Source organism: Rutilus rutilus (genome assembly GCF_951802725.1).
Source record: "Rutilus rutilus genome assembly, chromosome: 17".
Taxonomy (NCBI): domain Eukaryota; kingdom Metazoa; phylum Chordata; class Actinopteri; order Cypriniformes; family Leuciscidae; genus Rutilus; species Rutilus rutilus.
The window spans coordinates 818,964-832,500 of NC_140230.1; positions in this window are offsets into that span (position 1 = coordinate 818,964).

The following is a 13,537-nucleotide window of genomic DNA, read 5'->3' on the forward strand; positions in this document are numbered from 1 at the left end:
ATGTTTTATCAAAAGCAACACTTAATAATATCTCATATCAGAGAAAAGTTGTTTTTCAATGACACGTGTGTTTCATAAGATTTCAAAGTTGTGTTTTTTGTCAAGTTTTGACTTTTTGTCAACACCGTCAGATATTCATTAAAATGTAATAAAATCAGGCAATATCAGGGACAGCTGTCACTCTGAAGGACCCCTTGCCAGAGTACATCAGTGTCAGACAGGCTCTGATTGTCACACACCTCAACGGCACTACATTTCCCAGCATTCCTAATGATTCCCACCTGCACTCAGTCAGCCGTCACCTGATCACCTGCACGTCATCATCACGGTGTATTTAATGGCTCGTTTCCACTGAGCGGTACGGTACGGTACGGTACGGAACGGTACGCATTTATTTGCGTTTCTACTATCAAAAGTTGTGAATGGTACCAAAATGCCGAACCGTACCGTACCACTTTTTAGGTACCCTTCCATTGGGGTACCTAGCACAGTGGTACGGTACTAAAAGGTGGAGCTAGACTCACTGCAGGACGTTGATTGGTTGAAAGAGAATCGTCACTTGCGCGTGCTACAAGGGGAATAACAACATAAGAAGCGCCATTTTTAATATACAGTTTAATATAATACTACTGTTACTGTATCACGAAATGTAATTTAAGAGTTTTTCAGGCGAGAATGTAGTTGTTTAAAGCTCAAATCTGTGGTTTATTTATAAAGATGATTTTTTTTTTCCCGGTTGTGAGATCCATGCGGTCAGCGGGCGCTCGGCGCTCATGTTTCCCGGCTGGATGAGCCTTTCCTCGGCTAGTTCTTCTGACGTTCGCCGCTGACTCCGACGGTAGTGGTTAAACATGAGATATAATTCGTCTTGTGCAGACCTAACGGGCGATCTTTGCTCTCGTGAATATATAATTCGTTCCCTGTCAATCGTTTTGGCTGAGGGCTAAGTTTAGTTTCATATTATAGGCTATTTGTATTTAACTTTACTGTTGTAATGTTAGACTAGAGCGCTGCATTTGGATATTTGACTGAATTGTTTGCTTTATTTCTTATTGTATAGCTTCTTGTACCTTTTACTTAAACTTTTATATTGGCTATTATATAAAACTGAAATTTTACAAAAAGAAATATGTTTTTTTGTCATTTTTTTATTACAAGATTATCACTGATGTTTATTGCAACATTTGTACAAATGCATATATTGCCTGAAATATGTTAAATTTTTTATTAATTTAAACGAAAAGAGGTAACGTTAGGGTTGTGTTTTAAATTTCGTTTTGTTATAAATAGAATAACGTATAACGTGCAGTGAATAATCAATATGCGTTGCGCATGAACCACATTTGTGTCCCTATAATGTTTAATTTATTTAAATGAAAACGAAAAGAGGCAGAGTGGTGTTTTATAACATATTTCGTTTTATTGTTGCTTAAAATGTACATACAGAGTAACAGAGATAACCAGAGTAGCAGAGCGAGCTGAGTGACGCTTTTAAGAACGCGCTGTACCATTTGCATGTAGGAGTCGCACATGGCAAGTACAAACTTTGCGTACTTGATATTGAGAAAAGCCTAATGTCGGCGCTTGTCTTCTTGTGACAAACATGTCGAGGAGCAAGAACAAGATCTGCTGTATGTCATCCATTGTAGTTTACTATGTTCTTCTTCGCGCGAAAATGACGTCGATCGAAACACCACGCCTATCAAGTAAGGGTACTGTTGGCAGTGGAAACGCTAGCCAGATCATGGTTAAAAGACCCGTACCGTACCGTACTGCTCAGTGGAAACGAGCCATAAGTTCCTCCTTGTGTTCACTTCTTTGTCTGGTATTGTTTGTGTTGTGCTGGTCATGCCCAGCATTTACCCGCTATATCTCTATAGTTACCATAAACTTCGCAGCTTTCAAAAAAACAATCATCATTCCTAATGCCGAAACCTGACAGCCAATCCGAGTCAGAGTAGGGCAGAATTGTTTTCAAAGTCTTTTACACCACAAGTCTGACAACTGGACACACTGCCGAACAAAGAACCGCACGTCGGAAAGCAAGCCTGAGGTAAGTTAGCTTACAATGTTAACTGTCCTGTCAGATACAGACAGCGATGTTGCCAATGTCATGCCGGGCTCCCTCGTCCCTCCGGCTTCGCCTTGGTCGTTCGTCGGCCTGCCCTCTCCTCGGGACTACACTCCTGTGGCTCTGTTGGGCTCCTCACTCCCTCCAGCTCCACCTTGGTCCGCTGTTGCTCCGGCTCCACCGCGGCCTTCTGGATCGCCGTCTGCGCCTCGGCCGCTAGAGCCGTCGGCATCGCCATGTCCCTCGGGATCCTCAGCATCGCCTTGGCTTGTCGGCTCTCCGGCTCCATCCGGGTATCCTCCTCCACCTGCTCCGCCTCCGTCAGTCGGCCCCCTGGATATAATGTAGCTCCCCCGTCAGTCAGCATATAGCATCAACAGAGAAAACAAAATGGCTTCTACATGAACTCCAGTTGTTTTGTGAAAGAAACACCTATGTGTCAACACCATAAGATTCTGTCTGACAGAGGTGACGGGCCAATGACGGAGTTGACATTCAACGTCAAGTCATCGTATTTTTGTGGTTTTCAAGTCATTTATTAAATATAAAGTAGTGTTTAGTTTTTATAATAATGTATACATAATAAATATGTGACCTGACACCATATATTGCTTTTGTGGATTGATAGTCATCACTTCTAGCAGAGTTAGGGTTGAGGGAACGCGGGGCTTAAAGTCCCCCTGTGGTGAGAATCCAGCTTTTAATGTTGTTTATGTGTCTATGTGGTGTTTTTAATGTGCTTTAAGACAAACCATGTGTAAATTCGTAAGTCGACACCATTGCTGAGTATTTCCTCCTTAAAACTGCAGTGAACCAAAGACATATCGCTGGTGTTTCTTTTTCTTTCTTTTGTTATTAAAGCAGAACATAAGACAAAACACAGTTAGATGACACCATCAATACAAAACACGTAAAACAGAAAGTAGGATGTACGTGTAATTATGTGAAGTGTGTGTTTGTAAAATTGTGTTGAGTACATGTATATCTCTATTGTAAGTTTCCTAATATATATGTAGAACTGAAATGGCTGGTATTTCTGCGGTCACAGACTGCACCAGAGCGACGGTCAGAAGAACTGCAGAGTCTCTTTCGGCCAGGCAATGATGTTGCAAGTGGGTCAATATTCTATGACACGGTGGGGAAAAGTCTTACCACATCCAACTCTTCTATGTCAAAGATGAAGAAATGACGCACTATGATGAACTCATTCAACCCATGAAACCTGTGCCAGAACACGAAACACTCCTCAGGTTATTCCTCAGGGGAAGAAGATCTGCCAGATATTTATCCTGCTTTTGCTGCACTCTAAAATTTGCTGGATTATTTTTTACCCAGACTGCTGGGTTATGCTTGTTAGGTCATTTTGTTGGGTTATTTTCCAAATTGTTGGGTAGTTGTATGTGTGTGTGTAACCCACTGCTGGGTTAAATTTCACTGCTGGTAGAAATGATGCTCCCCTCATAAACTACCCAGCCTGCTTGGTTATAGTAACCCAGAGCTGGTTTGCCAAACTGGATTAAACTGGATTTGTAACGGTCATTTTGTCTTCTGTCCTGAGGTGATCTTTACTTTAACCCAGCATGTGTTTGTCCTGCATTTACCCAGCGCTGGGTTGCCAAATGGGTTGTTTCTAACTAGATGCACCAATATGAACATTTTGGCCGATACCGATAATTATTTATATTTGAAAGCCGATAACTGATATATTGGCCGATAAATCTATTTCCAAATTTTTATATAAATTTTGAGAGCCTGATTACAAAAACAAAAATCTCACCATTAAAAGCCATGTTCAAAACACACAATTATAACGTTCTCATTTTAATGTTTTGTAGCCTAAATTACAGACTTGTGCTGCACATGTTGCACTGAACTGTATTTTCCTTTTTTGAAGTGATTTCAATCATATTTCAAGCTATCTGAAGTGTCTAAGCTAAAGGAAATAAGCCATTATTTATCGGCTTTAATATATCGGGAGAATCTTCTTATCGGGGCGGATAACGATAAAATTAAAAATGATCATATATTGGCTGATACCGATATGGTGGCCGATATATTGTGCATCCCTATTTTTAACCCAGCCATTTTTAGAGTGTGTGAAGCGAAGATTGGTCAGTGTGTCACTCCAGCCACGTTTGACCTCAGTGAGCGTGTAAAGGTGATGAATCTGAACAGGTGATAAAGGACTGAGCCATGCTAATGGAAGAACCAGCAAGTTCCCGAGGGAGTTCACACAGAGATCGCAGCAGATCACAGTAACAGTGGAGACTGGCTTGATGTGAAATATGACAAGAGTCATCACTATGGATATGGACACACACCACCAAGATGTTAAGGTGGAGTTCTTGCATCCTAATGGACCAAGCTCTCAGTGTCATCCTGAACGAGTTTCAGCACATTCAGTTTCGGATGTTTCAGTAGTCAACGGGTACAGATAAAAGCAGCATGATATCAAAGTGTATGAGACAATGTACATTTCTACATCTAAACAAATATTGTAACTTTGAGAATACGAGCTGTTATTGCTAAATCTACTGTGGAAAAAACAGCCATTTTTTCTTTTGTGTGCAAGCGTGACACTGCATCATTCACAATGTGTTTCAGTAAAAGACATTTATCTCAAAGAAAAGTGGCAAAGCAGAAGCTGCAACAAATTGAAATACTCAAAGAGTACAAATCTGGGGGGAACGTACTAATGTAACAAAGTATTTACTTCACACCTCTGAATATCAAGTACAGATACCATATTAAAATATGACTACAGTAAAAGTATGAGCACTCATTTTCAGCTTTACTTGAGTAAGTACTTGATTTTAATGAACTTAAGTATTACAAGTAAAAAGTACTGATCAATAAACAATATATTTATTTTGGCCAGCACTAGTAATCACTGCTAATAAGAAAGAGTATTGCATGCAAATGATATTATAGCAAATAAGCAAACATTTTACATTTTATTTTATTACCAACACCTCTTATACACTATCAAAACATTAAACTTTAATATACTAAATATTAATTTAAGTTACTGATTATTGCAAGTGTGCAAACAAGTGAAATAATAAACCACACAGTATTTTGGAAAAAACTGTGAATGTGTGGCTACAAATAGTACAAAAATACAATGTACAGACGTCACATGAGGGAAAATACAGATTTTGGGCCCTATTTTAACGATCTGACAAAAGTATCAAACACGAAACGCAAGTAACTTTGTGGGCGGATCTTTGCCGATGCAAATCTAAAATGTGTTGGTCTGAAGTAGCTTCATTACTCATAGGTGTGGTTTGGGCGTAACGTGAAATAAACCAATCAGAGCGGCATCTCACATTCACTTTAAGAGCAGGTGCGCTTGTTCCATGGCGGATTGCTATTATAACGGCGGATTTGCCAGACGCACGCCAGGAGCGGTTCACAGCCGAGGAGACCGACGTTCTCGTCAGGGCCGTAAAACACAGAGAAGTGACATTGGGGATGGAGAAACACACACAAATTAGCTTCGGTTAAACAGGCGTATCATAATTTGGGTAAATGTGTAAGCTAGATTTATGCCTATTTTTTCACATCTTCATGGACACAACAATGATTTCCCTCGTGTGGTAATATTTTTCCTTGTAATAATGTATGGTTTTCTAAAAATGAGAACTGCTCTGCTGTGTAGATGAGAGAAGCAAAGTGTGTGTGTGTTGTGCACACTCTACATTATGGCCAAGCATGCGCCCTTAAAATAGCATCTGAATAACATGCCACTGACTTTAGACGAGGTTTCTCCTGGTCAGTGGCGGAATTGTTTTCTGAAACTGCAAAATAGCACCAGGGAACGTTTGCGCCGGAACACGCCTCCTCTTTTCACTGAACCGCCCCCGGGAGCGCAAGTTCATTCCCTAATTTACCGACGTGCGTCTGTAGAGGGAAAAGTTCGCTGTGTGCGGGATACATGCGTCGTGTACAAAGTCAATTGCGCTGGGTGCGGGATAGGGCCCTTGAAGTGTTTATATCACTTGAAACTGCTACTGAAGATGCCTGCACATTAATTTGTGTTATATTACCTCAAATCACCATACAGACAGTCACATTCAAGCATTTCAATGGACAGGAAACGAAACTGCTTGCACTTTTTGCACAGCAGAATTACTTATCAAATAACTGAGAGTCATAAACTAAAAATGATTTCATTGACAATAATTAGTACTAAATTTCATTAACTTACTTTTTCATTCCAGCTCTGACATGGATATCCATGTTCTTGACTCATTTTGACCGGATCGTTCCCATTAGCTAAAGCATCATAAGATAAATATATGGGTTCTGATATCAGGTGACCAAAATTCTGTGTCAGGACAATCTGACGACATTTGAGGATGATATGTTGTTGGTTTTAATGAACCAAAACACAATGTCTGCTAAACGTCATAAGATTAACTTCCACAGTGCAATATATTATAACATCATTATGTGTAGATTTTTTGTTGGTTTTCAATTGTGATAATTGGTGATCAAACTGTCAGGGTGCGGTGCCGGCAGAAGAAGAGGATGAGTCAAAAGTTCTAATGTAAAACGTCTACTAATAATGTAATTCAAACAGGTACAGACAGGCAGAAGGTTCACACACACCTAAATTCAACGGAGAACTGACCAAGACTGACTGAACAGAAGGAACTTAAATACTAACACAGATGAACACTGATTATCAGAACACAGGTGATGTAGATGATGAACTAAACCCAGGTGATACAGATGAACTGATAATGATGATGACGACACGTGACATGAAGACAGGCAGACAAGTCCAATGAAAACAAACAGAACACAACTGTGACATTACTCCCCCCTCCCGGTAGGCACGTCCTCGCGCCGTAGATATACCAACAAGAAACAACATTATTCTTGATAAGTGCTTTGTGAATGTCAGGGATGCTTATGTGTCCAAGAGTATGCCACCAATTCTAAACTCTGACCACAATGTTGTGCATATGACTCCTGTGTACAGGACTGAACTTAAAAAAGCAAACCAGAAAATAAAATTATCAGAATGTGGTCGAATGAAAGTGTAGAACAACTGAAAGCCTGTTTCGATTGGACAAATTGGGAAATTTTTGATGAAGGCTCACTTGATGAAAGAACTACAGTGTTAAATGATTATATTAACTTCTGTGTGAAGCTGAACATACCTACTAAAGAGATTAAAGTTTATCCAAATAATAAACCATATGTGACTAAAGGTATTAAAGAAATGATAAATGTGAGGAAAGTAGCATTCAAAGATAAAGATATTAAGGCACTTAAACAAACAGAAAGAGAGTTAAAAAATAAATGAAAGGAAACAAAAGAAGTTCATAAGAAGTGTTTGGAGAAAGCCTTTAAAACTAATAATACTAAAAAGGTTTGTTTGGGACATATGAAAACAATGTCTGGATTGTCGTCTTCAAAAAAATCTATTGTAACAGATGATGAAATTTGTTTTGGGAATGAATTAAACATCTTTTTTACCAGGTTTGAACTAATAGGCAAACAACAAGATCATAGAAACAATAGATACAGTTCCATCATCATTGGACAGAATTGTTATTGAGGTTGAGGATGTTAGGAAAACGTTTCAGTCTATTAATACAGAAAAGGCTGTTGGTCCTGATGGATGTAGTGCAGGTCTTTTAAAGAATTTCGCACATGAACTAGCACCGGTGTGGCAGCCAGTATTTCAAGCTTCCTTTGACACACATACTGTTCCTGTGATATGGAAGACCGCATACATAAAACCATTACCGAAAATGTCATGTCCAAGAGAATTTAAAGATTTTAGACCAATAGCCCTTACCTCTGTGATTGTGAAATGTCTAGAGAGATTGTTACTTCAGCATTTAGTTATGACAGTTAAAGATAAACTAGATCCTTGGCAGTTTGCCTATAAGAAAGGCTGTAGCACTGAAGATGCAGTTGCTGCTTTAGTACATATAATCTCTAAACATTTAAATGAATCCAAAACAATTGTAAGAACTTTGTTTTTGGATTTCTCTTCTGCATTCACCACAATACAGGTTGACAGACTGGTGTCAAAACTCGCACAGTTGAATGTAAATCTCTGTTATAAATCACTGTTATGCAAGAAATTTCAGACTTAATAAAGTATAAAAGTAAAGTAAGTAAAAGTAAAGTAAGAGGAGACCAGGGTGTAGCCGGAGAGCCGTCGAGTACATGCAACGCCGAGGATCCGGCGGGACATGGCGGGCTGCCAGCTCTGGCGTCTGAGGTGCAGGCGGGGAAACAGAAGGGCACGGTGGAGACAGAGGGAGTGAGGACCAAGGAGGAACTGACGGGAGTGAGGAATCCAACGGAGCCGGGGGGACGAAGGGATGACACGAAGCCAGAGGAGTGCAGTCCAGAGGTGTGAGGGAAGGTTGACGAATGACCAAGGTGGATCCGGGGGACGAGGGAGCCTGGCGGAACTGGTGACCAGATGGGCCACGGTGGAGCTAAGGGAGGTAGGAGCCAAGGGGACGTTAATGGACCATCGGGCTGAGGCGGAGTACTGGTTGCGGAGGTTGGAGGTGGAGACCAGGCTGGAGCTGTAGGCCGGCAGACCCACGGCGACTCCACCTCCCTGAAGGTGGTTAGAGGAGCTGAGGGGCTGACAGACAGTGGTGGAAGAAGGGTTGAGAGGTGGTAGATGGGAGAGGGAGGCTGGGTGGGAATTCGGAGACAGACTCATGGACAGAAGACTCAGGTTCGGGGACAGAAGATTTGTGTTCGGCAGGGTTGACGTGAAGCTCAGGCTCGGCAGGATGAGCCTCTGGAAGGGCGGTCTCGGTAAGACGAGACCCAGGAAGGGTGGTCTTGGCGGAACGAGAACCTGGACGGGCGGTCTCGGCGAGACGAGACTCTGGAACAGGTCTGGGAATTTGGATAGTCCTTGGGGCAGGAACAGGTCGAGGCACAGAACAGGAACAGGTCTTGGCTGAGGGCTCAGGGAGCGAGGTGGTGGCCATCTTGGCTGAGGGCTCAGGGAGCGAGGTGGTGGCCATCTTGGCTGAGGGCTCAAGCGGCGAGGCGGCGGCCATCTTGGCTAAGGGCTCAGGGAGCGAGGTGGTGGCCATCTTGGCTGAGGGCTCAAGCGGCGAGGCGGCGGCCATCTTGGCTAAGGGCTCAAGCGGTGAGGCGGCGGCCATCTTGGCTGAGGGCTCAGGTGGCGAGGCGGCAGCCATCTTGGCTGAGGGCTCAGGTGGCGAGGCGGCGGCCATCTTAACTGAAGACGAGGGCTCAGGCATGGCGGGCATGACGTTAAGAACAGGCTGGCAGGCAGTGTTCTGGATCGGGGCGCGACGCTCTCCAGACACCTATTGACGGTCTCTTTCCAGTCCAATCCTGTGGTGTCTGGGAGGTCGAAATGGTGGTGGAAAGTTGCCCCGATCCAGAAAAGGACCCTTACGGTCTTGTTGTCAAGAGAGCTGGTGGCGGCAAGACACAAAGTGATTAACAAAATAAAAAAGGTTAGGGCTCTCCTGAGCCAGGACGATCATTTTGAGCCTATCGTCCATTTTGGGCGGTCCATTCTTCTGTCAGGGTGCGGTGCAGGCAAAAGAAGATGAGGAGTCAAAAGTTCCAATGCAAAACGTTTACTAATAATATAATTCAAACAGACAGACAGAAGAAGGTTCACACACACCTAAATACAACAGAGAACAGACCAAGACTGACTGAACTGAAGGAACTTAAATACTAACACAGAACACAGGTGATGATGATGATGATGATGATGATGAAGTAAACCCAGGTGATACAGATGAACTGATAATGATGATGACACGTGTCCAATGAAAACAAACTAAACAGAACACAACTGTGACACAAACATCTTCCAAATGACTAGATAAAAATTTGATGTCATGCCAACAAAATCCACACTAACTGTATGTAATCATCTTTCTTTAAAGTTGGAATAGTTTTTTTTCTGATGTTTATTCCAGCCAAATTGCAACGTCTGTCCAAAGTTGGAGTTTCACATCAAACAAACGTAGTGTTAAGATGTCAACACAATTTCCATTTATACTTTGATATTATGCTTGGGAAGTAGTGAAGTAAAAGTAAAACTTTAAACGTCATCAGCCGAACAGATAAACTCATCTACTCACTAGTTCACTTTCACAGCCTCGTTTATAATCGCGCTCTTGCTCTTATATTATAACTCGAATTCTAAGGGAAAATGTTTTTTTTTAAATAAAGACTGGAATAGTTTATGAACCTTAACGAAGGTATTTCTACTTCATTACTGTACTTTAGTTTTTAAGTATCTGTACATTAATGACAGACAACCTTTTTACAAGACAAGTAAAAGCTATAAAAACCAGAAGGGGGTATGATGTATTTTATGTTATAGAATAATACGTAAAACTAGATACATTGGCCCCAAATACTATTTGTTCACTTAAAGGAGAACTCGGTAACTCTAGCGAACTCTAGTCACTTCTTCGCTGATTTTCCCTTTTGTTGTCGCATGTTTTCCCCACGAGCTCCCCCTACAGCTGTGGGGGGGCGTATATTTCACAACACGGTCGTAAAAAACTCACTTGCGGCGCCTCCTCCCCCTCTCTACCGCTGCTCATGTGCGTGTGTTTTGATCGGAGCAAGCCAACTGTATCGTGTGGAGCTAGGTCTACCGAGGTGGGTAATCTGGTAATACATCATACATGCGTGTTTGTTTATGTCGAATTGCCGTAAAGCAATTTGTGTTTCGCGCTCGTTCTCGTTCTCACTTCTCACGAGACTTCCAATTTCTATCTTGCCGGGACGGTAGTCCCCAAGTTGCAAGGTTGGTTTTCCGCCTGGGAACGCTGGGGGGAGCGGGGAAAGTCACCAATATCACCAGAACAGGTTGTTTAACCATCCAAATGATTTCTAGACAGTTTTATTACGTTAAAAAAGTTACCAAGTTCTCCTTTAACTTGCACATACAAAATGAATGAATGTCATTGCATGATTAGATAATGAAATACCAAAGCAAGTTGAATTTATTTTAGTGAAAAAAAACGTCTGAATAGAGAACGAGACGCAATGGGAAACGGCCTTCGGGCGGAGCTGATTGTCTGAACCCGTATAGCATCACGCTAATTTATTAGCAGATGACTCACTGTTGATATAGTGAACGAGCCATAGGTTTTCTGTCAAAGAATCCACCCTCGGTAGCGAGAGGAGCTTGGAAGCGAATGCAGAGTCTCGTTCCCTATTCAGAGAACATGGGTTACACAAATAACCAAGACATTCTCTTTCATAGGTTCCCTCAGTGCTGTGTAGCTATGACACAATGGGAACGATATAACACACAAGAAAGTGCCACTTTGAGGTCAGAGTCCGGCTGCAAAGGCTCGAAAGGCGGTTCCTATAACCTCTCCAAAACAACTGGTAAATCCCAGAAAGGGACACTAACGGAACGCGCAGGTCTCAAGCGTCCAACTCCACGCATAAATGAAGAGCCCAGACGGCGTCTAGTTAAAGGGTTAGTTCACCCAAAAATTAAAATTCTGCCAGTAACTACTCACCCTCATGTTGTTCTCAATCTTCTCAGTTCTCATGCATACGTCGTGGCTCTTGTGAACTCACGTCAGAGGCCCACACAGAAGAAAATGAATAGTTGAATAAAAAAATTTGCACAAAAAGTATTCTCATTGCTTGATAAACTTAAGGTTGACCCACTGTAGTCACTTGGACTATTTTAACGATGTCTTTACTAACTTTTCTGGGCCGGCAGATATCGATTACCTAGCAGCCTATGAAGGAGTGAGACAGCTCTCAGATTTCATCAAAAATATTTGTGTTCCAAAGATGACCGAAAGTCGTATGGGGTTGGAACAACATGAGGGAGAGTAATTACTGACAGAATTTTCATTTTTGGGTGAACTAACCCTTTAAGGGGACCTCCCGACGAGTGGCGATAGCCGTGACATAAACCCTCAAAGTAGTCGTAGCCGCTCCGACATCAAACTTATCCTGCAGGAATTCCAGCACTGAACCAGCCGAGCAGCTGACAGGATCCACTGCACGAGACGTACACCAAGACTCAAAGATCTTCCACTTGGAAAAATACAGCCGTCCAGTAGAAGACGTACAAGCACGAACATTTGCGGGAAGACCAGAAGCCATTAGCGACCGCCCCTGATCGGCCACACCTACAGTCTCCAAATCCCGGGTTGAGGATGGCAAATCCTGCCCTGGACCTGAGACAACACATCTCTCCTGATTGGATCTTTTCCCACGGGACCCTTCCACCAGGGAGCCAAGCTCCGAAAACCACACCTGGCAACCAATAGAAGTCAAGTCAAGTCACCTTCATTTATACAGCGCTTTAACAATATAGATAGTTTCAAAGCAGCTTTACAGTGATAATAGGAAATTACAATAACAGTGATTGTTTTGTCTTTACAGCAGCTCTTTAATACTGTGAAGCTGCTTTGATACAACAATCTGTATTGTGAAAAGCGCTATACAAATATACTTGACTTGACTTGACTTGACTCTAGAATAAAGTTATTGTCCAGCTAAAGTTAGAAGGCGAATCCGGCACTCCCTCACTCTGAAAAGGACCAAAGGGATTAACTTGACTGGAGGGAATGCATATGGCCTCACATTTGGCCATGTATGAGTGAAGGGATCTATCCCCAGAGTGCCGGAGGTTGGCACTGATTCGAGTCTTGCAAGGCAACGCAAGTTTATTTATACAGCACATTTCACACACTATGGCAATTCAAAGTGCTTTACAGAAAGGAATTAAAATAATCACAAAATAAAAGCAAGGAAAATTAAAACAGTTATAAAATTAATTAAAAGAGTAAAAAGATGATGCATAGATAAACTTCTCATCTGGCAAAACACTGGTGTATCATATTTTTCACAGCTCCCAGTTTTACTCTGAGATTTTCCTATGGTGGTTACACTGTGTCTGTGATTTCTAAGAAATCTAGAAATCTTGAAATCTTGCGACGCTTAGAGGTCCATCCCCGCCTCGCCGAAAAGACTCCAAATCTGAGCCACAGTTTGAGTTTCTTCTGTCTCGTCAGAAAGTCCGCTGCGAGGTCCAAGGTGCCTGGACCGTGAACTGCTCTCAGCGAAAGAAACCTGTCTTATGACCCGAACCTCCCTGGCCATTTATGAGGGACACCACTGCCATGTTGACTGACAATATCATGACAGCCCATCAGGGCCGGAAGGAAGTGATCCAGAGCCAGAAAGCCGGTGTGTAACTCTAGGCAGTGTATGTGCCACGCCAGAAGCTCGCCTGTCCAAACACCAGGACAAACTGGCCTTGAAAAAATCTGTAGCCATTTGAAATTAGAGGCAACCACTGCATTTTAATCACGATCCAAACAAAGATGCTGCACACATTGGTTTTGCATAATTTCAAGACAGAGCAAATACAGAATAGTCTGACTTTAGCTTTGTGAAATTGTTACATAAGACACACCTGCACAAAACAAAAAC